Raw genomic sequence first — 24,765 nt, 5'->3', positions numbered from 1 at the left:
ATATCGGAGGGACAAGCCAGATTTGTGCCAGGCAGACAGGTGGGCGACAGTACTAGGCACTTTATAAACCTCATAGAGTGGGCACATACCTCACACCAGAGAGGGGTCATTTTAGCGCTGGACGCTGAAAAAGCGTTCGATCGGTTGCACTGGCGCTACATGTACCTGACACTCGCCAACATGGGCTTCCCCCCGACATTCCTGACCAGCATATTGGCCTTATACCGCTGCCCCTCCCCAAAAGTCTTTAGTACAGAATTCCTCTCAGCGCCCTTCCACAATTGAAACGGCGCCCGCCAAGGTTGCCCTCTATCCCCGCTCATCTTTATTCTCTGTCTGGAACCCCTAGTACACCATGTTAAGCAAAACTCACAAATACAGGGACTGACTACCCCCAACGGCGAACAGAAAATAGCCTTGTTCGAGGATGACATACTCCTATTCCTGACTGACCCGGACCACTCTATTCCAACCTTGCTAAACCTGCTGGCCAGGTACGGCGATGTGTCATGCTACAAAAATAACACTGCAAAGGCCCAGGCTGTACCTGTCCAAATGCAACATACAACCACTACAACATTAGAGTAGACACACAGGTTTGACTGACGCACAAAGTCGATCTCATATTGGGAATTAAATTGACAAACTCCATCCATCTCCTAACTAAACAAAACCACCTACCTATGACCCACAAACTCGCATCCCAAATGTTGAAATGGCAAGAACTAGAGGTGTCGCAGCTCGGTCGCATCAACTCTACCTATTACAAACCATTCCCATACCACTATCATCCCATTTACTTAAGAGGTTCCAAATAACTATTAATGCCCATGTTTGGAAAAGAAAACCCCCCAGACTAGCCACCACAAAGTTACAGCACACTAAAGGCGGGCTGGGGATGCCTGATATCCGCTATCATTACAGGCATGAGGCCTGAGGCTACTTCGGTCCCCTGCTAGGGAACAGGCCCCTCTATGGTTAACGCCTGCCTACACCCGATTACTCTAACAAATGCCCTGTGGACCAGTGCACCCATAGACTGGGCTCTGTCTATAACGTAAATTGTGTAATGGTCATTGTATATTCTTGTATACCACCAATATACTGCTGTGCCAGCATGTGTCATGTATACCTGTGTACTACCCTGAAAGAAAACTAATAAAAACGAAATATGATAAAAAATAAAAAAAATAAAGATCTGCCAGATTAGCTTCTGAATCTGCCACGGACTAGCAGGAGTTTAATTTGGAACAAAAAGCTTAAAACAAATTTTGCACATTTACTGGTGATATTGCTGGTGGTAGTGGTAGTAATGGTAACAAAGACAGTGAGTGAGCTACTTGTCCCAATGGTAGCAGGTGCAAGTGATGGCACAATTTTCACTGTTGGATGAGGAGATTCTTAAGACAATAGAGACTGACTGAGAATGTGGAGAAGATGCATGAGGGAGTGCACATTAGCTGTTGGAGAAAATAGTGAGCTGCTGCATATTGTCTACAGTTTCCCCTCTTGTAATTCCGATGGGTCATAGTCAAGTAGTTCCTAGGCCAGGGATAAAAGAAAAGAATGTTTGCAGTGGTAAAAAAACACAGAGTAATATAATCACTGGATTCATTACTAGCACCACTAAAACCAGACATTAGGGACACTAGTTGGGTACTCAGCTTTACCTCTTCATTAAGGATTGTGTTGAAAAATGAGTTGCTGCTTTGTGGACTTACGAGTGCTCTACTGTTGTTATTGTCTTTCCCTTAGCAGACCTGTCAAACTCTAAATTTGTAAATAAAACGTGATGTAAGTGGCAATGGCACTGTCAGTGGCCAGGTACAGCAGTAACCTAACCACCACTCTCAGCTAGACAACAAGAATCAATTAAGCTACTAAACAGGTTATATCTCTCATCAATTCAAAGTTGGCGCAGGATAGGATCAATGACCCAGGCTATCTATCTTCTACTTAAAGTTGGTGTAAGTGGCACTAGCAGTAGCTAGGTAAGAGGAACTATATTTACATTATATTATTTTACTGAGTAACATCCAAAATAAAGTGGCAAGGGCATAGCAGTAACCCAAACACTAGTATCACACTGCAATCAGTTAAATTCTATTAAACAGGATATATCGATCTCCAAATCAAACTTTTCACGGTGCCAATGGAAGGGGCTAGGCACAGCAGTGACCTAACTAGACATGTGCAATTCGTTTCGGTCCGAATATGAATTCGGACGAATTTCGGACAATTCGAACATTCGGGTACTTCCGAATGTCTAAATTGCCGAATTGCCGAGGTCCTGAAGTTCCGTAATTACCGAATTTCCGAAGTGTCGAAGTGCCGAAGTTCCGAAGCACAGTATTGCCTAAGTACTAATATACTTACCCAGTGAAAGAAGAAGAATGTTACATTGTAAACAATTTTAAATAAAAAGTATACAAACATGGATTCAGCTGTAAGCATTTGCAACACTTACAACAATCAAGTAACATACATTCATATAAAATGTAAGTTACTTGGCCAGTCAATGTAATGACAGGAATGAATAAATAGATAACTCCCTAATTCCCACGGTATTAGGGAGCTATCTACTAAAAGGCGGGTGGGGGCCCTAAATCAGAATAAGGGGGGAACCAGGGGTTAGGACATTAGGTCCCCCTTATTAGTATTTAGGGCCCCCACCCGCCGCTCAGGGGTGGGGGCCAGGGGGGAGGACAATAGGTCCCCCCCATCATTTTACTTTAGGGCCCCCACCCGTCGCTCAGGGGTGGGGTCGAGGGGGCACTATTTTGTATTTTTTTTTAAACAGTAAGCAGTCACAGACTGCTCACTTTTTACTAGACATGCCCCTACTCGCGGTATAGCGAGTAGGGGCAACATTTACTAATACTAAGTAATTTTTACTTAGTATTAGTAAATTTGTCTGAAAGACCAATTTAGGTCTTTCAGCCTTTTGGTAGATAACTCCCTAATACCGTGGGAATTAGGGAGTTATCTACCAAGCGGCTGCAAGAGAAGTCCCAAGGTGCCGAAGTCCCGAAATTCCAAAATGCCAAAGTTCCGAAATTCCGAAGTGTCGAAGTGCCGAAGTTCCGAAGTGCTGAAGTTGCCGAAGTTCCGAAGTGCTGAAGTTGCCGAAGTTCCGAAGTGCTGAAGTTGCCGAAGTTCCGAAGTGCCGAAGTTCCGAAGTTGCCGAAGTTCCGAAGTCTTGAAGTGCCAAATTGCCGAAGTCCCGAATTGCGAAAATCCCGAATTTCGGAATGCCGAACCGAACCGAAAATTTTCCCCATGCAGATGCCTAGACCTAACCAACAGTCTCACAATAGAGTCAATTAAACATTCAATTAAATCTCACATTTAAAGTTGGTGTAAGTACCATTTGCAGTAGCTGGTAGGTAAGTACATCAGTAACCCATATGTAACTAGTCTCACAGTAGGATCAATGACACAGGCTATCTGCCACTCCCAAACAGGTGCTGCAAGGGTAAAAACAAGCAATCCCCGTCAGTTGGTCTGTCTTCTTCAACAGCTGCAGTCAAAATGTCTGAAACAATCCTACTTTGAAGTGCAGATTTTTTAATGCTCCTAATTTCTTTCAATATATCTGACATTTCTCACCTGATCTGTGAACAAAATCAGACCTCTTGCCCTTCATGGTAAGCTAATCTGCTCACTTGCCCACCCTAAAATATAAAAAACAACAACAGTAAAAAACAACTTCCTCTCCATTCCTTCTGCTTTTTTTTGGAGCCAGAGGAGGATCCCAAAATTCTAAAGCATCCGAACATGTTTGGGCATCATGCTAGTTGTGTCCTCGGTTTTACGTTAGCATGGCGTTTTGGAGATAAAGACTTTGGCCGAATAGTTATTCAGCCCAAATTTAGCCACATTGCAATTTAGATGAAACTGATTGCGCAAGTCTAGTCAAGAGTTCATGGGGTGTAATGATACAGGAAATGGTGTCCATTAATACCAACTGAGTATCATTTAAATGCCATGGTCTATCTGAGCATTGTTGATAACCATGTGTATCCATTGATATCCATAGTTTGCCCATCTTTTAATGGCCATTTTCAGCAGGACATTGCATTATGTCACAAAACACACATCATCTCAAGCTGGTTCTCCAAAAATGACAATGAGTTCCTTGTACTTCAATGATCTTCACAGTCAGCCAGCAGTGAAACAGAAGACACATAACTTAATCTGCAGCTGACAAAACTGCAGTAAATAAGTAATACTTTAATATCAGTATTGGCCATGCCAGAAAAGGAAACGTTGTTGTAATGGCATCAGTTGTGTGTTCCATCTGATCGTTTATGAAGAAGTGCTTTAAAAAGGCCACAGAGCGGATATGCAGAGCTCCCTGACAAGTTTTGTGTCAGTTGTGTCCACTCTTACAGCACATTTATACAGTTGCCATTACAACTATACTCGCACACATCCAGATACAGTGGTTTTGTTTCGTCTCAGCAACACATATACATAACCAGCTGTCACAGCTATATATATGGATTGAATAACACAGGAAATTAGTAGCAAACAACGACATAGGATGGGCTAAACAGGAAAGGGTTTATATATCCATGTCTGTTTAGAGGTATATACAGTGTTTCCTAGCATCTGATCAGTAGCCTGTCTGGGCTGTGACTGGATCCTGTGTGTTGGACAGTTGCAGGTGCCAATATTCATCCATGATAAAATTTCTACTTTTTATTTTTAGCAGTGTAACCTTTAAACGCTCAGACTTGCATGTTAAACATCCGTATCAGAAAAGCTCAGTTTATGCCGGATACGTGTGAAGCTGGAGTATGTTCTCCAGAACAACTGTGAGTTATACCAAAAACAAATGTCTTGTCCATATATCTGTGTAACATCTCTGCAGAATGACAAACTCCTAGTACTTAAGAATTGGCTTATTTAGTCAACATTTAAAGTAACACTGGAATACAAATGTGTATTTCTAATGCTTTACTGCCCTGATGGCTGTTTAGATCCCTGGCCACTACCTGCAGCGAGTTAACTTACCTTTATCTCCCTCGCAGCACTGGTCTAGGCAGGGAAGCTTCGCTTCTTTGGCTGAGATCATCGAGAGCAAAACATGGAGCGATGTGCCAATCTATGAGACCATCTGAATGAAATAGCTTAGTTTTACCCTTCTATTTTCTCTAAAACGCCTCTAGTTGCTGTGACAGCCACTAAAGGTATGTAAACATTGACGTTTCTGATGAACACTAATGTTTTCACTTGCAGGGTTAACGCGGTGATGAAGTTGTCTGGATATCTATAGTGTACCTATAAGTATTTTTTTTTTTTTAATTGGTAAACTATTGGTAATCTGATTCTGATGTTTCTCATTTATTTCAGTACTCAGACATGTCTCATTCATTTTTTTTCTCTTTGTTCCACCTTGCTTTCTGCTTTTTGACTTACATTCCTACCTTACTGTATTGTGGAAGTCTTAAAGTGTATTGTGTACTTTTTTGATGTCATGTATTTAAAAAATGAATAAAGTGTTTAAAAAAAAAAAAAGTGAAGTGACAAAAAGAAAAATGGATAAACAAACAAAAGTTACCAACGCACAGGGCCAGCGCTACTGCTAAGTAAACTAGGCAGCCGCCCAGGGTGCACAGATGCAGGACTCACGATGTGACCAGCAGGACTAGGGAAGGGGACAATGACACACAAAGAGGGGCTGGGAAGGGGACAGTGACATACACAGAGGGGCTGGTGAAGGCGAGAATGACACACACACAGTGGGGCTGGGGAAGGGGACACAGAGATAGTCAGAGGGACTGGGGAAAAGGACAATGGCACACACAGAGGGGCTTGAGAAGGGGACCTTGACACACACAGAGGGGCTGGGGAAGGGTAAACAGACGCATTCAGAAGTGCTGACGTAAGGAGACGATGATATATACAGAGGGGATGATGAAGGGGACATTGACACACACACAAAGGGGCTTGAGAAGGGACATTGACAAACACAGAGGGGCTGGGAAAGGGGACAATGAAACACACAGAGGACCTAGGGAAGGGGACAATGACAAACACAGAGGGGCTGGGGAATTAGACGCAAAATAGCTATATTTACAACCCCCTACAACTTAATTACCTTTAAATGGCATAAACATGATGGATGACAGCACTGTAAAAGACTTTGTACAAAAGTAAAGAAAAACACATAAAAATGGTATTTATTTATTTATTTATTCATTTTTATATTCTTTATTTTTACTGTGTATAGAGCTAAAGACATACAAGCTTGTGATGTCCCAATAGCAATCCTCAAGCATATTTTCAAGCATAACAGTAGGAGCAGTAGGATAATTGGCACATTTTTAGTATAATAACAGTAGCTTATCAGCACATTTTCAATAATTAAAGGCAAGCCAGGTAAAGTTAGACTAGAGCATTGGCTCAGACTAGGCGGGTGCATACGATAGGTGCATTATACAAAACATCTAGTGAGAGACGGTAATGTAAGTATGGTGTGCTATTTGTGCAGGTCCTTACGTGATGTGTGACAGAGTAGCAAGTTAGACGATAAAATAAGCACGTGTATTGCCTGACATCCGTGTAAGGCAAGTTACTTGATTAGCTAAAGATATGGTAACGTGCACACTGTGTAGGCTGAAACTAGTAATGCCCACCAAACAAATTAATTTATGTGACTGGTATGCGTACTAGACGAAATAATATAAAATAATTTGAACTGGTAACATAAATAAAGAAAATACCATAAGTAGAACCAAACATGCAATGCATGTAGCTGTTATAGATCAGGCTTATCGGGTGCAGGTCATGCGGGTAATCACATTTTGCAGAACTTAACTGGCTACCCTAAAGATTATAAGTCACTGTGGTCCGGAGTCTAGGGCAGAAATGAAAACCTACTAGACCCCAAGTATATCAGTTACGGCTATATGTGGCATCATGGTTCACTGTCAGGCACAGGAACACGGTGGAGAGAGTGTGCGGGTCCTGAGAACGTTGGTGAGTGGTTACCTCTCTCATCCGATTCCCTCTGTCGGGCGGCATCTTATCTCGTTGGTGGATTGCAGGGGTTCGTCGTCACATGGGTGCAGGTGAAGGTGACCCTCCAGCCCCAGGCTGGTATGTAGGCCTGCATCTCTTGGCCACAAACTCTTCTGCTTCCAGAGCACGAGTATACTCCATGTATGGGAGCGGCGGAAGGCCTAAGGGTGGGCTGCCACTTGCGGCGTGTGGACCACTGCCGATGTGGGCGATGCTGCTGGGTCAGGACCCTCTTGGCCTTCAGCTCAGGAGGGCTAGAACGAGTAAGTACTGGTGGGTGTTCTGGAGCTTTGCACGAGGGTGACCCCCTTACTCCCCTCTGCCCGCAACCCTTCTTGCCTGCTTCCAGGGGGTCTTGCTGCTTTATCTGTGCTGTCTTTTTGCGGTTTTAAAGTCTCTCCTAGAAGTCACTGATTTGTCTAGATGTTGCATAGTGTCAGCTTTGATGTCGTGACTGTTTGTGTGATAAGAGAGCTGGGTCAGCTTAAGTGGAGAGCGTTCAGACGCCATTTTGTGTGTACCTCGTGTGGCGATGCCGCTGCTGCTTGTGTTATGCTTGGCGTCCGGTTTAGGCAGAGGCAGGTTGCTCTGGACATCCGGGATATGCCCCACCAGTTCCAATGGGGGGGTAGGAGAGTTGAGTGTCGAGGGATTCCCATGCTGGTTAGCAAGCGAGGAGAGCGCCCTGTTATTTATAATGATCTTTATAAAAGAATTTTGTTTTTATAAAAATATATATTTGGGCAGCAATTAGGGGATTAGGGGCTGTAGTAGGGAGCAAGGGGTTAGGTGCTGTAGAAGGGCATAGGAGATACATTTGGTGCCCTAGCCGTGCTAGTGGCTGTGGTAAAGCATAGGGTTTGCAATTGGGAGAACACTAGTTTATTCCACCATCCCTGAGGCTTACCTTGAGAAAGGGAGGGGGGCATCCTGTTCGCTGGTGGTCCGGTGGGAGATGTGCTGCTTTGTCTGCCGAAATCAGTGCTAGCTTTGTTCCAGGCACGGAGTGCGATAGGCGGGGCAAAAAGCAAGAGGTGGAGCCTTACGCGAGGGGCAGGGGCAAAGCCTCACCTGAGGGGTAAAGCCTAGTGGTGAACTTCCCACTGATGCGCTCTATCCAGTGGGTGCCTGGGCTCTGTGCACCCTCGGATTGGCTCAGTGTTGAGCTATATTCTATTGGTTTCCATGGTGATCATTCCTAATTTTGCATTTTGCCCTAGAAAAGAACCCATGTTTGCCATGATAAATCCCCCCCTCTCCCCAGATGTGACGAGAAAGGTAGGATTATTTATTTAAAATATATTTTTATTTAAAAAAAAGCTATATATAAAAACTCCCACATCAGGAAAAGAATATAACATGGATGAAGGACTCTCCACTGTTTTGCAAAGTATTAGGGACCAGGAAGCAGACAGAGACAGAATGTAGATGCAAAACACCTTTGTTAATAAAATGGCAAAAAATGAAAATAATCCAAAAGCAAAGTCCAGGAGGCAAGCAGGGGTCAGACACCAACAATAATGAAGGAGCTGATCATTAAAAGCAGCTGAATAGCTCAGACAAAGAGCTCAGAGTAAGGAAGGATTGCTGTTTAAAACAGCAGAGAAACCCTGACACAAAGTCTTTCACAATTTAAAAAATGGTTTCACCTCTAGAGCACTTTAGCTTTTAGTAATGGTTCTTAGCAGGGACGTTTTAGCCGCGTGGCAAACAAGGCATTTGCTTTGGGTGTCATTTTCCTGGGGGCGGCAAAAAACGCTGCCCCCAAATGCCCAGGGCAAATGCCTTGTTAGCCTTGCGGCTAACTGACATGCTAGGCTGCTGGCCTGTTTGCTGGGCGGGCGGCTGGCGAGGGAGCACTTCCTCTGATGAGCTGTCTGCTCAGCTCCCTTGCGCGCCGCAGAGTGAGGCTGGGAGCCGGAATATGACGTCATCTTCCGGCTCCCAGCCTCACTCTGCGGCGCGCGAGGGAGCTGAGCAGACAGCTCAGAGGAAGTGCTCCCTCGCCAGCCACCCGCCCGCCCGCCTAACAGCCACTGGACCCCCAGGGAAAGAGGGACCCCCCCCCCAGCATTCCCAAAGGTAAGGGGGGTTAAATAAAAAATAAAAAAAATTGTTAATGTGAGTGAGTGTGTGTGAATGTCTGTTAGTGTGTGTGTCTGTTAGTGTGTGTGTGTCTGTTAGTGAGTGTGTGTGTCTGTTACTGTGTGTGTGTGTCTGTTACAGTGAGTGTGTGTGTCTGTGTGTCTGTTAGTGTGTGTGTCTGCTAGTGAGTGTGTGTGAATGTCTGTTAGTGTGTGTGTGAGTGTGTGTGTCTGTTAGTGTGAGTGTGTGTCTGTTAGTGTGAGTGTGTTTGCCTGTGAGTGTGTGTTTCTGTTAGCTAGTGTATGCATATCTGTCAGTGAATGTGTGTGTGTGTATTTAGAAGGCGGGGCGGGGGGAAGGGTTGGGTGGGATTGGCGCGGGGAGGAGAGGGGGGTGCCTGAGTTTTGTCCTGCCTAGGGCAGCACAAAACCAGGATACACCACTGGTTCTCAGTCTGCTGTAGTGGTAATAGTCACACCTTACCTGAGTCCTGCTGGATGTCTACACTATATCCAGTCTTATTTACATCTATGTAGAATAAAGCACACCTGATGGAGGTCTGCACTCATTGTCAAGAGCACTCAGCTGCTGCTCCAGGCAACGAGTGAATGGTTCTGCTTTGCTCTGTAGAGCAATCTGGCTGCTCTTACTGGAGAAGACTGGATGTCATGGATTCTGCACCAGCATCTACTGGGATCCAGGTAAGCTGATAAAAACTGTGCTAAAATGGTTTGATATCTTTCTTTGGGACTTCTCCTGGCACCATAACCATTTCAGTGGGTGTGACGGAGCTCCTGTACTCGGACCGAGTCCGCTTCCTAGTCGCTCACTGGGACCCTGGAACCTCCTCTACAGCTCTACTTATAGTGATTGCTCCTGTCTTTACAAATACACTTGTGGCTCTCAGGCCTAGCTCTCTTGATTTGCTGCTGGGCTAGAGGGATCGTGCAACCAACCGACAGGTCCAAAGACTCTGTTACTAGGATCCCTAAAAATTTTCAAAAGGAACTAACATACCATTCTTTATTGTGAACAAAGACTAGCATTTGGGGACTAGTCCTTAAGCATGTGGTGACAAACATTTAAAATACAAATACATAGAACATTAGCAACTTAGCCATTAAAATGAATACCTGAACTATATAATGCAAATAGCATTTTCAAACACCATAAAAGCAACAATAAATGCATTTAACCAGGTATTTGGTTGCAATAATTTGCATACAGGCATTATGTTATTACACGCACTTCCATTCAGCCAGCAGAGGGTGCTGCAGAGCTCTCTAGCGACAATGAATAGTTTGCACATTGATTGCTGCTGTTACACACCTCTTTCACGGAATCCAGGTCCATAGTCTCCAAAAAGGCCATGGCATGGAAGCTTCTGTCACAGCGTGCTATAATGGTTTGATGCTAGCATGTAGACATGTCCATGACACAATTAGCATCACATGGGCACTAGGACCACATGCTGCCTAGCTTCGCAGTAAAATAGGGCAGTGGTCAAGTGCTGTTGTAGCATTTGTGTATGGGCTGATAATGCCCTGAATTTCATTAGAAGTGTGATGTGTGTACATCTAATCTTGCACTCATGCTACACTAATCCCGACACTCTTCCTAATATCACGTGACAGGGCAGGACTGTCCAGTAACTGGAAGGAATTAGAGAAAATCAGGCATTATCCAGCACTTCTGACATTAACACTTGATCACATTAACTGACGTAATCACATTAAAAATATTCTATTCAAACCAGACAGAAGGAAAAGTAAACACAAGCTAAGCAAACACACACAAAGGTTTTCTTACTAATCCCATTACATAAGGTTCATATCCACCAGCAAGCAACAACAACAGTCTCTGAAGTCAGAAGTTAACCTCTGCAGTGCAGGTGGATAGCCTGTACAGTTATAAATCACCAGTTCCTTAAACAGGAGTACAGGGGTCCATATTCTGTGAGAAGAAGATTAGTCCCCAAGTTCTCTCCACAAACCATAACTCTTTAACCCGGGGGTAAATGGTACAGCAGGGGTAAGACACATATCTATATTAAAATGGCAGAAGGCAATAGAGGACAGGGGCATAAGGGACTAGGAGCATTCTTTATCACATTATATTATTCAATCACACATTTTATCGATCAACTTGTTATAAAGAAAGTGAGCTGTAGTGGTTATGGTGCCATTAAGTGTAAGTAGTCAAATGATTGCATTTATAGCCTGGGGTGCATGGGCTGATGATCCATCTGTCCTCTGTAGCTGATAGCTCTCAGCTTTGCCTTAAGTCCTGCAGTGCAGGGCATAGCTCATTGGCTGAGAGGGATCAGCTGACATTGTGATATCAACTATGACTCGGGAAGGATTTATCCCTGCTCAATAAAAAAAAAACAGCAGGGAAAACAGACAGGAAAAAAAAACGTTTCTGTATTAATTTGAGGGTTTTTTTTGTACAATCCTTTCTAGATTCTAGAACTGATAACACTTAGAGCCGCATTTAGCCCCAGGCAAACTAGGCATTTGCCTTGGGTGGCACTAGCCAGGGGCCCCCAAACGCCTGCTTGGACGTCCCCGGTGTTACCTTCTGGCCACCTTATGAACCCCACGGCGGGCGGCTGTATTGGCATCAGAGCAGAGGCGTACACACAACCCATGGGGCCCCGGTGCTAAAACTGATCCGTGCCCCCCCCCCCCCCACGCGCGCTTACTCTGCGCGGGCTGGGGCCGCAACACATGGCGGCGGGCACCTGGTCGCAGGGGTCACAGGGCTGCGACCCCTGCGACCGCGGTATGTACGCCTGTGCATGCAGATACACATACACTTAAAAGACCACTACAGACACCCAGATCACATCAGCTCAATGAAGTGGTCTGGGTGCCAGGTCCCTCTAGTTTTAACCCTGCAGCTGAAAACTTCTTTGAAACTGCTATGTTTCACTGAGGGTTAATCCAGCCTCTAGTGGCTGTCTCATTGACAGCCGCTAGAGGAGCTTCTGCGTTTCTCACTGTGAAAATCACAGTTGAGTAATGCTTTCCTATGGGCGGTTTGAATGCGCGCGCGGCTCTTGCCACGCATGCGCATTCGGAGCTGAGTGGCGGATCGGGGCGGAGAGATCCCCAGCGCCAAGGGAGTCCGGCGCTGGAGAAAGGTAAGTGCTTAAGACACACACACTCTCATGAACAGTCGCATACACACTAGGTAACAGACACACACATTTACTGACACACACACACTCAGTGACAGACATACATACACACTCACTGACCGACAGACACACTCATTCACTTACAAAACACACACTAACAGACGCACACAAACTAACACACTCAGTAACAGACACACACAGTAACACACTCACTGACACACTCTAACACACACACACTCTAACACTAACACACACACTCTAACACTAACACACTCTAACACTAACACACACACACTCTAACACACACTCTCACCCACACACTCTCACCCACACACTCTAGCACTAACACACACACTCTAGCACTAACACACACACTCACACATGTTTAAAAAAAAAAAATGTAATCCCCCCAGCCTCCTTACCTGTGGATTCCCTGGGGTCCAGTGGTGTCACCTGGCTGGCCGGTCCTGCGGGCGCGCGAGGAAGCACTCTCCCTGACTGAGTACTTCCTCTTCAGCTCCCTCGCGCGTCGCGTACTGATACCGGAGCCGGAAGATGACGTACCAGCCGGGTGACACCAGGGCCAGCCTCGTGTGGCCCTGAGGTGGCCGGCTCCTGGGCCCCTAAGGAGCAGAGGCTGACCACAGTGGGTACATACTGGGTCGCAGGTCGGCCGGGCCCCCTGGTGGTATGTACGCCACTGCACCAGAGACAGTGAGGGAGCTGTGATCTTACTGCTCTGCTCCCTCGCGCGCCGTTTGCTGATGCAGGGAGCTGGAATATGACGTCATTACGGCTCCCGGCATCAGTAGACGGCCCACGAGGCACGAGGGAGCAGAGTAGGGAGATCACTGCTCCCTCGCCATCTCTGATGCCAATACAGCTGCCTGCCTCACAGCAGCCCCACTGTACATCCAACGACAGACCCACGACAGTTTTCTATTTGGAAGACTAGGTGGAAAATTTTAAATTATAATAATATTAATCATCTGTGAGTGTGTGTGTGTCTGTTTGCGTGTGTGTGTGTGAGTGTGTGTGTGTGTATAATTGTGAGTGTCTGTTAAATCATTGAGTCTGTTTGTCATTGAGTGTGTGTGTGACTATCAGTGTGTGTCTGTCAGTGTTTGTGTCTGTCAATGAATGTGTATGTGTCAAATGAGTGAGTCTGTGTCTATCAGTGACGTCTGTGTGTTTGTGATTGAGTGTGTGTGACTGTCAGTGTGTGTCTTTTAGTGAATGTGTGTGTGTCTGTCAGAGTGTGTGCTTAAAGGGACATTATAGGCACCCAGACCACTTCAGCTCATTGGAGTGGTCTGAGTGCAGTGTCTCAGTCCCCTTGACCCTGCAAGTTTCTCAGAACCTGCATGAATTACCTTGAGGGGTTAACTCCACCTCTAGTGGCTAAAGGTCACCTAGATTATGTTGAACGTCCTCACGCTGTGCACGACGACATCCAGCTTCTGCTAAATCCCCATAGGAAAGAATTAATGTAATGCTTTCCTATGGGGAGCCTGACCCAGTGACAAGTGACATTGGTGCTGGATTCAGGTAAGTGACTAAAGGGGTAGTGCCGAGTTGGGGGGGGGGGGGGGGGGGGGTAGGGTAAAGCTATAAGGAACTATAGTGCCAGGAAAACAGCTTTGTTTTTTGTGGCACTATAAAATCCCTTCGAAAGGAGTAGGAAAAGGTGGAGTCTAAAGAGGAAGGGGTGGGTTCTTAATCAAACATAGAAACATAGGAAGAGGTGCAACATTGACATAGAGGGGTGTGGCACATTTAGATTAGGTGGGTGCCCAGGTTTAGTCATGCTTAGGGCAGCTCAAAACCCAAATACACCACTGATAACACTGGCATTTAAAAAACAAAATACATGTTTCAAGTAAAGTCAATTTCAGTTTCCATTGTCTGTAAAGAGTAACTGATGTTCCTAAGTTGCATACTTTTTACCGATGCATTTACTGAAGTGAGGCGTGCAGGATACAAAAGTACTGATCTTCACAGCACTGCCGCCTTTCGATGTGAGCAATGTCATTGGAAAAGTGATATTCTGGAAGTGAACTTTTGCATTCAGGAATCTGCTGATAAGGTGTTGTACTTGCACATGCTCACTTTGGTATTTTCACCTCATTGCCATACATGCGCGTGCACATTCACAGTACTTGTAACACAGCCCATGGATAACATTTAGCTAGTGAGTAATACAAAAATTAGGCAAGTGACAGTTTAACTGCAATTGGGAAGAGATTTGCTCACTAAAGTACATATTGTGGAGTATTAGCATAAAAATATAAAAACGTAAAATCATAAATCATTTGGAAATCGTAGAAGCAGATACATTGAAAAATTCTAAAAAAAATCTAAAAAATATAAATAGGATTTTAAACGTCGTACAAAAAAAAAACTACATTTACCATAATGCACAGAGACAACTGTAAAGGTTAGGTTTAAAATATCACAGCAATAAACCGTATCCAAAGCCACCTTTTGAGGAAGGCCAGAGATGGTCTTAACACTTGTGTATCATCTGTTCTAACCTTACTCGTTTCCACCAATTTTAGAAACATAACGTCACCATTGGAAGGCCCATAACATTTATTCTAAGACTTGGTCAGGCAACTTAATAGAGAGAGGCTGTGAGAAAGAGGGAAGAGATTAATTGGAAGTTAAAAAAAAGGAAGGCAAAAGAGAGACAGAGTAAAGCAGCGACAAAAAAAGTGATTCGTTTGGTAAGAAAAAGGGAGCAGGCGAATGCAAGAAAATATAAAGAAGATAGACAGAGGCAGATGTGGAATTAAGTGAATTGAATGAGGTCATATAAAGCAGCATAACATATTAAAGGAGAAAAAAGAAGAAGTGACAACAAAGGAAAAATAAAGCATTTTGGATTAAAAAAATAAAACCTGTGGAATAACAACACAAAGAAACAGAAATACAGATGTGCAAAAGGCATCTAAAAGAAAATAAGAAATAGACATTTTATATAGGGCATCCTGAGCTGAAGGAAACACTTGACCAGCAGACAATATACAGAAGCATAACATCACGAGCAGGTGGGAAGTTTGTGATTAATTTTATTTTTGCTATGGGCAGAAAATGCATGTCATTTAAGATCTCCGTGATAACACAGGCGTCCACAAACAGAATCATACAGACGAAGATTGCCTACATTAGACCTCGGAATGTAGCAAACTCAAAACTAAACTGGTTTAGGTTAAAATAACTGATCTCAGCCATAGCACAGCTTGTATATTTTACCCTTAATTTTGTAGTTTGGATTTCAATTTGCTGTAATTCAGATTTAGTGCATAGCCCCAAGAGTGTATTATCTGGTGAACCATTTATAATAGTATACAAATATGTCAAATCCTGTGAAGTTAGCTGAAATGTATTATCTGCTTTTAGACTAAACATTTCTGTAAAATATATTTTTTATTTTTAAAGGAAAATATATATGTATATATGTATTGCTACTGATGTAAAAATAGAATCTCAAATTAAAGTAGCCAAAAATGTATGTTTACGGATCCTTTAAAAAAGGGGTTGGTGCATGAATGGACAAAAAAATCATGTTCCTGATTTACAGAAAGTTTGCGTCTTTAGTGGACGTAACACCTTTTTCCTGGGAAATTATTATATACATAAAGTAAGTGAATTTTTGCGTAGTTGACTGCGTATCTGGGTTGAGGTCAACCATATGTCTATTGATAAAATATTTTACCAGGAAATATACATTGAGATTTCTCTTGTTTTCAAATATGTCTATTGAACAGGGCTTCCAACAGACTGTGTTAAGGAAAGTGTTTTGTATGTTTTGCAATGAACATATTGAAACTTTCTGGCATTTTTACATTTTCATAGGTTACATCAATTTTATCTGTGCATGCAAAGCGATTCGGCGATAGCAGAATTTTAGTTATTTGGATGAAAGTTCTTCTGTAAGTGTGTCATGATTTATTTTTGGAAAGGGAATCTCACTAGTCCCAGTGGGAAAGAACTCATGTGCCTTTCTAAAGAGTTGCTAAACACTTTCAATTGGCAGATATACAGTAGGCCCTACAGCAGAGGAGCAGCAAGAGGTGGATTATCTATAGGGAACCTTAGGGAACTGCATGGGCAAAAATGTAGCTACAGTTCTAGATCCATTCATTTGATCTGTCTGTGACCTGGACTGTCTCACTTACAGGCCTTCACCCATGTTGGAGAACATTATAACATTATCCGAACTTTTAGCATGACATCATACTTTAGACATATTTGGTCAAATATTTCATCAGGTACTATTTAATATTACATACGTTTAAAACAGATTTATTTTTGTTTAAATAGAATTTTAAACACATTTTAGTTAATGCTGAAAAGTATCCAGTAGAATGAAAAGCAGTGGGTTTGGGGACATGGTTTAGCATGAGTGCGAGATGGCCACATAGTTCAGTTGCTCCATTTTACTGAAAGCGGCAAATAACAATGAAATTTGAGATCTAAGACTAGAAGAAGTGCAGTGGGATAATAGGTACAAGGCAAGCGATGCAAGCATTTTTGACACCCTAGGCAAAAACAAATTTGCCACCCTATTTGCTCCACCCAATCATGCAGACTAACACAAATGCTTACTCAAGTAGACACACACTGAGTCATGCAAACCGACATTAATCCATGCAGACACACATATGCAGACACACTGACCCATGCAGACACACACACACATAGAGACACACTGACTCATGCAGACAGGGCCGCCATCAAAAATTGTGGGGCGACTAACACGGCTCAAGGTCTGGGCCCCCGTGTGCCCGCCTCCAAGCCCCACCTCCGAATCCCACCCACAGGAATACACACACACAGAAACAAAAGGACACAGACACAAACACAGAAAGATACACACATACTAACAGACACAAATACTGAAACAGACATACACACATATAGACACATACACAGATACAGATACACACACACACACTGACATACACACACACACTGACGTACATACATACTCACATACTGACACACACACATACATACAGACATACATACATACTGACAAACAGACATACATACAAACTGACATACTGACATACAGACATACATACAAACTGACAGACATACATACAAACTGACATACAGACATACAAACAGACATACATACATACACATAAATACATACTGACATACATACACATACATACATACATACAGACATACACACACATATAGATATATACATACACAGATACATACAGACATACTGACATACACACACAGACATACATGCATACTGACAGATATATACATACATACACACATACATACTGACATACACACACACACACAGACATACATACATACATACCGACATATATATACTTACTGACAAACACACACACATACAGATAGACACATACACACATATATACTGACAAACACACACACACAGACATACATGCCTACATACATACTGACAAACACACACAGACATACATACTGACATACACACACACACACAGACTATTAAATTAGAGAAAATGCACAAAATATCTCCCACAACTTCTTCAGTTATTTAATGTTTTTTTATATTAAATTGAATCTTACCAAAATGTTTCAACCAATGATGCAAATTTTCCACTTATTATTCTAAAATATAATCTGGTTGAAATTACCAAAACTCATATGTATGTGAATGTACATGTTATCGCATGGACACAAATGTATACTTTTGGGTTTTCTTTGAAAAACCTTCAATAAACAAACTGTTACAAAAAACAAAAACAAAAAAACCTGCGGTTTGAATATTACCACATTTAGCTCCCTAAATACTTTTGAGTGAATGCCATTTGGGTCTGGCATTTTGCTTACATTAATTTTATTTAATTGCTGCTGCACTTTGTTCTGTGTCTTCAATTCACATGTCTACTATGAGGTTTCTTTGTTATTTTGTTACAGTCATTTTCCATTATATGTCACTTTTATTCAGTATATAACAAAGAATATCTAAAGTATTTGAAATTCCTACTTTTTCCTGAACCACACTTGCCAACACACCCATTTCTGATTTCAGTGAACCCATGCTTTCACTCATGAGTTTTCGTATAATGAATGTACATTACTTAAATACTTAAATGTTTTGGGTTAGTCTTGCATTTTTTGGTTAACCAATTTTTATTTTATAATTTAGCCATTTTACAAGTATTGTTGGCACCCTTATAATTTCTATATGATGCCTCTGATCCATCTCATGTAAATGATTTAAATGCCGTTTTAATTTACTGGCTGACCTTCCTATTAAACTGCTTTGATGTTAATTTGTTTCCTCTGTATTTTTTTCCTTATGGTATATGCTGTGAAGGAATTAGCGCTCACAGAAAGGAATAGATGTTACCTTGTACATACAGATTTGAATCAAATAGTCTGATAGCCTGGTAATCTACAAGTAAATACACATAACAGACATAGTGTAATCTGCATATATAATATAAGTGAGAAAAGAGATATACACCCAACTCACAATTTCCAGAGCCTTTTTTAAAAGTTGGCTCTAAACTTATGAAGCATATCGTCTCCTCCTTGAGACACAAAATGAAGATACGTCGGATCAGTCCTCGGGAACTTGAAGCTGATAATTTAGCAGCAAACTCCAACATAGATATAAAAAGATAGGGGGCGGGGCCGGACCGCCAAGCAGAGTAGATGCATGGTACTCTAGCTCCTGCAATTTACAGGCAATTTGGTCCCAAAACGCAATTTCTGGCGCTGAGACACGCAAGGCAACTGCACTATGAGGTGCTAGCTCTGAAGATCAGCCAGTAACTCGATTCTTGACCCTTTTAGGGGAGAAAACTGAGCTCCGTGACCAAGGCCTAGTCAAGCCTACCTAGGTGGTGAGTAGGGTGGACGGCCGCCGCCCTGCTATCCTGCCTGACTGCAAAATGGGGGTCCCCTAATACAATGGGGTGATGGCCCTGCTTCCCCCCCTCTGGGCCGGTGGGGGTCATCCCGGCCTACCCTGGTGCTCTACTCTGATCGGAGACGTCGCCTAACCTATAAGATGGCGGCTGAGCCTGACCGGCACTCTGTGGAGAAGGTGACCAACCCCCTCTCAGGGCTCTTGGCGCTCACAGCGGGCAACTCTGGAAGAAATCGTCTGAGCAACTTACCTATCCTGAGACCCGGCCTGGGGTGCTACCAATCGACACTGAGTACCCTGTGCGGAGATCATCTGACTGACAGCTGGTACGGACCCACGATGCCGAGATACACAACCGATACATACAGACATACTGACATACACACACAGACATACATGCATACTGACAGATATATACATACATACACACATACATACTGACATACACACACACACACAGACATACATACATACATACCGACATATATATACTTACTGACAAACACACACACATACAGATAGACACATACACACATATATACTGACAAACACACACACACAGACATACATGCCTACATACATACTGACAAACACACACAGACATACATACTGACATACACACACACACACAGACTATTAAATTAGAGAAAATGCACAAAATATCTCCCACAACTTCTTCAGTTATTTAATGTTTTTTTATATTAAATTGAATCTTACCAAAATGTTTCAACCAATGATGCAAATTTTCCACTTATTATTCTAAAATATAATCTGGTTGAAATTACCAAAACTCATATGTATGTGAATGTACATGTTATCGCATGGACACAAATGTATACTTTTGGGTTTTCTTTGAAAAACCTTCAATAAACAAACTGTTACAAAAAACAAAAACAAAAAAACCTGCGGTTTGAATATTACCACATTTAGCTCCCTAAATACTTTTGAGTGAATGCCATTTGGGTCTGGCATTTTGCTTACATTAATTTTATTTAATTGCTGCTGCACTTTGTTCTGTGTCTTCAATTCACATGTCTACTATGAGGTTTCTTTGTTATTTTGTTACAGTCATTTTCCATTATATGTCACTTTTATTCAGTATATAACAAAGAATATCTAAAGTATTTGAAATTCCTACTTTTTCCTGAACCACACTTGCCAACACACCCATTTCTGATTTCAGTGAACCCATGCTTTCACTCATGAGTTTTCGTATAATGAATGTACATTACTTAAATACTTAAATGTTTTGGGTTAGTCTTGCATTTTTTGGTTAACCAATTTTTATTTTATAATTTAGCCATTTTACAAGTATTGTTGGCACCCTTATAATTTCTATATGATGCCTCTGATCCATCTCATGTAAATGATTTAAATGCCGTTTTAATTTACTGGCTGACCTTCCTATTAAACTGCTTTGATGTTAATTTGTTTCCTCTGTATTTTTTTCCTTATGGTATATGCTGTGAAGGAATTAGCGCTCACAGAAAGGAATAGATGTTACCTTGTACATACAGATTTGAATCAAATAGTCTGATAGCCTGGTAATCTACAAGTAAATACACATAACAGACATAGTGTAATCTGCATATATAATATAAGTGAGAAAAGAGATATACACCCAACTCACAATTTCCAGAGCCTTTTTTAAAAGTTGGCTCTAAACTTATGAAGCATATCGTCTCCTCCTTGAGACACAAAATGAAGATACGTCGGATCAGTCCTCGGGAACTTGAAGCTGATAATTTAGCAGCAAACTCCAACATAGATATAAAAAGATAGGGGGCGGGGCCGGACCGCCAAGCAGAGTAGATGCATGGTACTCTAGCTCCTGCAATTTACAGGCAATTTGGTCCCAAAACGCAATTTCTGGCGCTGAGACACGCAAGGCAACTGCACTATGAGGTGCTAGCTCTGAAGATCAGCCAGTAACTCGATTCTTGACCCTTTTAGGGGAGAAAACTGAGCTCCGTGACCAAGGCCTAGTCAAGCCTACCTAGGTGGTGAGTAGGGTGGACGGCCGCCGCCCTGCTATCCTGCCTGACTGCAAAATGGGGGTCCCCTAATACAATGGGGTGATGGCCCTGCTTCCCCCCCTCTGGGCCGGTGGGGGTCATCCCGGCCTACCCTGGTGCTCTACTCTGATCGGAGACGTCGCCTAACCTATAAGATGGCGGCTGAGCCTGACCGGCACTCTGTGGAGAAGGTGACCAACCCCCTCTCAGGGCTCTTGGCGCTCACAGCGGGCAACTCTGGAAGAAATCGTCTGAGCAACTTACCTATCCTGAGACCCGGCCTGGGGTGCTACCAATCGACACTGAGTACCCTGTGCGGAGATCATCTGACTGACAGCTGGTACGGACCCACGATGCCGAGATACACAACCGATAGCTGCCTCTGCACATATCCAGTTCCCAACCGCAAACGGCTGATACCACCTGACAAGCTATACCACGGCATCAGGGAACCACTCGCAGATGGAGCCGAGAAGCGAATGACTGTGGCCTGCCAGTGATGGGAGCTAGCTGCTCTCTGCATGAGGACTGGGGTTGCCTACTCTCTGACTCCTGAGTAGTAATTATCAGGGTCACATTCACCTTCCCACTGCGAAGAGAGTCTCTGTTCAGGGGCCCAGGGGTCTTTAATCACTGTGGCATGATTTCCTCCGTTTTTTTTTGGTTTTTTTTTATGCATACACTAGCCATGCCATTTTGCTTAGCACACTTGCCATTCTCACCGAAACTACTTTAACTATGATTTCCTTTTTTTGTTTTTCATTTCCTTTTCTCATGCCTGCTGTCAGGAAGCAAAGTGCTCATATTATACCTATATAAAAGTGCACATATTATATAGTTGATTTCCTATTGACAGATGTGATACCTTGTCGTAAGCACCTACTACCAGCCTGCACAGCCACCTACATGCATGTCCTCTTGTCTGTCATTTAACTACCAAGCCTTGGGCAAGGATCATAATAATATGTCACTGACAGTATAGATTGCACAGTATCTGATCCAGTATAAGCACCCTGACAGATAAGCAAGACCAGCCTGAAATAGCCTGTTTGTTATTCACTGTTTTTATTAAGTTCACTAACTCCGCTAATATAACTAAACGTAATGAACATGTTTACTATAACAAAAATGTGCATTCCAATTTTATGCCATGACAGTGTGTTGATTTAACATGCCTGCAGAGGCCTGATTTTGCTGTTGTGGCAATACAGGTCAGTTTGTATTTTCTTATATGCACCAAAAATAAAGAATTAAAAAAAAAAAAAAAAAAAAAAAAAAGATAAATGTATTTTGTCAAATAAAAATATATTAAAATACAAAGAAATATTGCACAATGCGTTTCAACCATTAAAGGTCTTTCTAAAGTGCATCTAACTACACACTGAACTTAAACCTGCATTTATATCACAACAGTAACAAGCTGCAAATTAAAACAAGTGAATCCATATGTGTTCAAACAGACCACCCACTTCCATATATGGTCATAGCCGGAAGTGTAAAGTCCACCAAAAAGATGGCTGCACATCCGGCTATGTACCATTCCCTGCCGACCTCCCAAAACATGTCCGTTATATCAGTATGTCCATGGTTCTATTTCTTAGTTTTCTTCCGGCTTTTGATTCCGATACGTCATATCCTCCGACGTGCCGATCATTGTACTTGTCCGGATCACGTGAGACGGAGACATCCTTCTTGTGACGTGTATAGCATCACGTGGGCAGGGGAATCACGTTTTTAAAATTAGACAGATTTTAAAATTGCAAAAATATTAATTATAAAAAACTCATAAAATACTATTAATTTCAAAATCTATATTAAGACCCTGAGGTATTAAAGTGCGCATTTCAAATATCCATTTGGCTTCTTGAGTACTTAAATTCTTAGCAATATCTCCTCCTCTCCAATGGGATTCTATTTTCTCTATGGCATAAAAATTAAGAAACTTTGGATCTGAATTGTGTTTTTCCAAAAAATGTTTGGATACGTTATGGTTTAAAAATCCTTTTTGGATGTTTCTAACATGCTCGCTGATTCGTGTTTTTAGTGATCTCGTAGTCTTGCCTATGTACTGTAGGCCACATGTGCAATTTAAAAGATATATAACGTTGTTAGAGTGACAAGTGATCATTGACTTAATTTTAAACTCTCTTTTTGCACTCACGGACATAAACGTGGTTACATTTTTTTCTTTAATGTTAGTTTGTTTTGCATGCATTGCACATCCCACAATGATAAAAACCTTTTTGGGTCTTTGACCAATTAGATAAGAAATTATTATTATTGAGAGGGGTTTTCTCAATAAAACGATTGGTTAAAATTTTTTAAAATTTCTTGTGCCTCTAAAAATAAATTTTGGTTTGGAACCTAAAAATTCGAATATTTCATCATCTTGACTTAAAATCTTCCAGTTTTTATTTATAATCTTTTTGACAGTGCCTATATTGCTTGAATAGTTAAAAATAAGTGGAATTTGTTGGTTAGTATTAACAGCAGTAGGGATTTCTCTTTTTTTTTAATTATATTCTAAAAGGGGAGATCTGTCTAATGATGATACCATTTGAATTTGAGTATCAAGATCTTTTCCGGCATATCCCTTTTGGATGAATTGTTTCTTTAAAACTTCAGCCTGCTGGGAAAAATCTTGTTCATTTGTACAGTTCCTACGCAGCCTTAAAAATTGTCCCCTTGGGATATTAGTCAGCCAGGGTTTATGATGACAACTGCTGATTTCTATGTAGCTGTTGACGTCAACTTGTTTAAAGAAAGTGCGAGTGTTTAATTGGTTATTATCTGTAAAAATGTTTAAATCCAAAAAGTCTATGCTAGTATTACTAACTTTTTTGGTTAGACGGATTCCCCAATCATTACAATTAAGAGAATTAAAAAATACATTAAAAAGATCTTCTGACCCTTTCCAGATTATAAAAATTTCGTCAATATATCTTTTGTATAGGACCAGGTTTGCACCACAGCTATGCCCTTGGTATATAAAAGTACGCTCCCAATATGCCATAAAAAGATTGGCATAACTGGGCGCAAACCTGGTCCCCATGGTAATACCTCTAATCTGCAAATAAAAATCTCCTTCAAACCAAAAATAGTTGTTGTCTAAAATCATATGGATACCGTCTAAAATGAAGTTTCGCTGGGCTTCATTATATTTCTTAGATTCCTGCAGAAAAAATTCAGTTGCCTCACATCCTTTCTCATGTTTGATGATAGTGTATAGACTGGTTACGTCACAAGTAATGAGAAGACAATAATTTTCCCATTTAAAACCATTCAATATGTTTAGCAGACTCATTGAGTCTTGGAGATAAGAGGGACAATTTTTGACCAGGGGTTGCACATGTGGCCTACAGTACATAGGCAAGACTTCGAGATCACTAAAAACACGAATCAGCGAGCATGTTAGAAACATCCAAAAAGGATTTTTAAACCATAGCGTATCCAAACATTTTTGGAAAAACACAATTCAGATCCAAAGTTTCTTAATTTTTATGCCATAGAGAAAATAGAATCCCATTGGAGAGGAGGAGATATTGCTAAGAATTTAAGTACTCAAGAAGCCAAATGGATATTTGAAATGCGCA

The 24,765-nt window shown here is 42.0% G+C and overlaps 1 protein-coding gene across 3 annotated transcripts in view; it reads left to right on the top strand.

Moving 5' to 3' along the window:
* Positions 1-4,738: 4,738 nt before the first annotated feature.
* Positions 4,739-24,765, top strand: part of MYOZ3 (myozenin 3) — a 55,248-nt gene continuing 35,221 nt past the window's right edge. Inside the window, exons 1-2 of one of the 3 annotated variants that reach the window (XM_063447877.1) lie at positions 4,792-4,820; positions 5,037-5,195. The gene's annotated coding sequence lies outside the window, so the exon portion shown is untranslated. Of the gene's footprint in view, positions 4,821-5,036; positions 5,196-14,763; positions 15,307-24,765 lie in introns of those variants that run through there. The other 2 variants (XM_063447878.1, XM_063447876.1) reach the window with 2 other exon arrangements.

Source organism: Pelobates fuscus, chromosome 3 (assembly GCF_036172605.1).
Source record: "Pelobates fuscus isolate aPelFus1 chromosome 3, aPelFus1.pri, whole genome shotgun sequence".
In the NCBI taxonomy this organism is placed as follows: Eukaryota; Metazoa; Chordata; class Amphibia; order Anura; family Pelobatidae; genus Pelobates; species Pelobates fuscus.
Note: the sequence above shows the minus strand (reverse complement) of the source record. Positions and strands in the feature narration are given on the sequence as shown.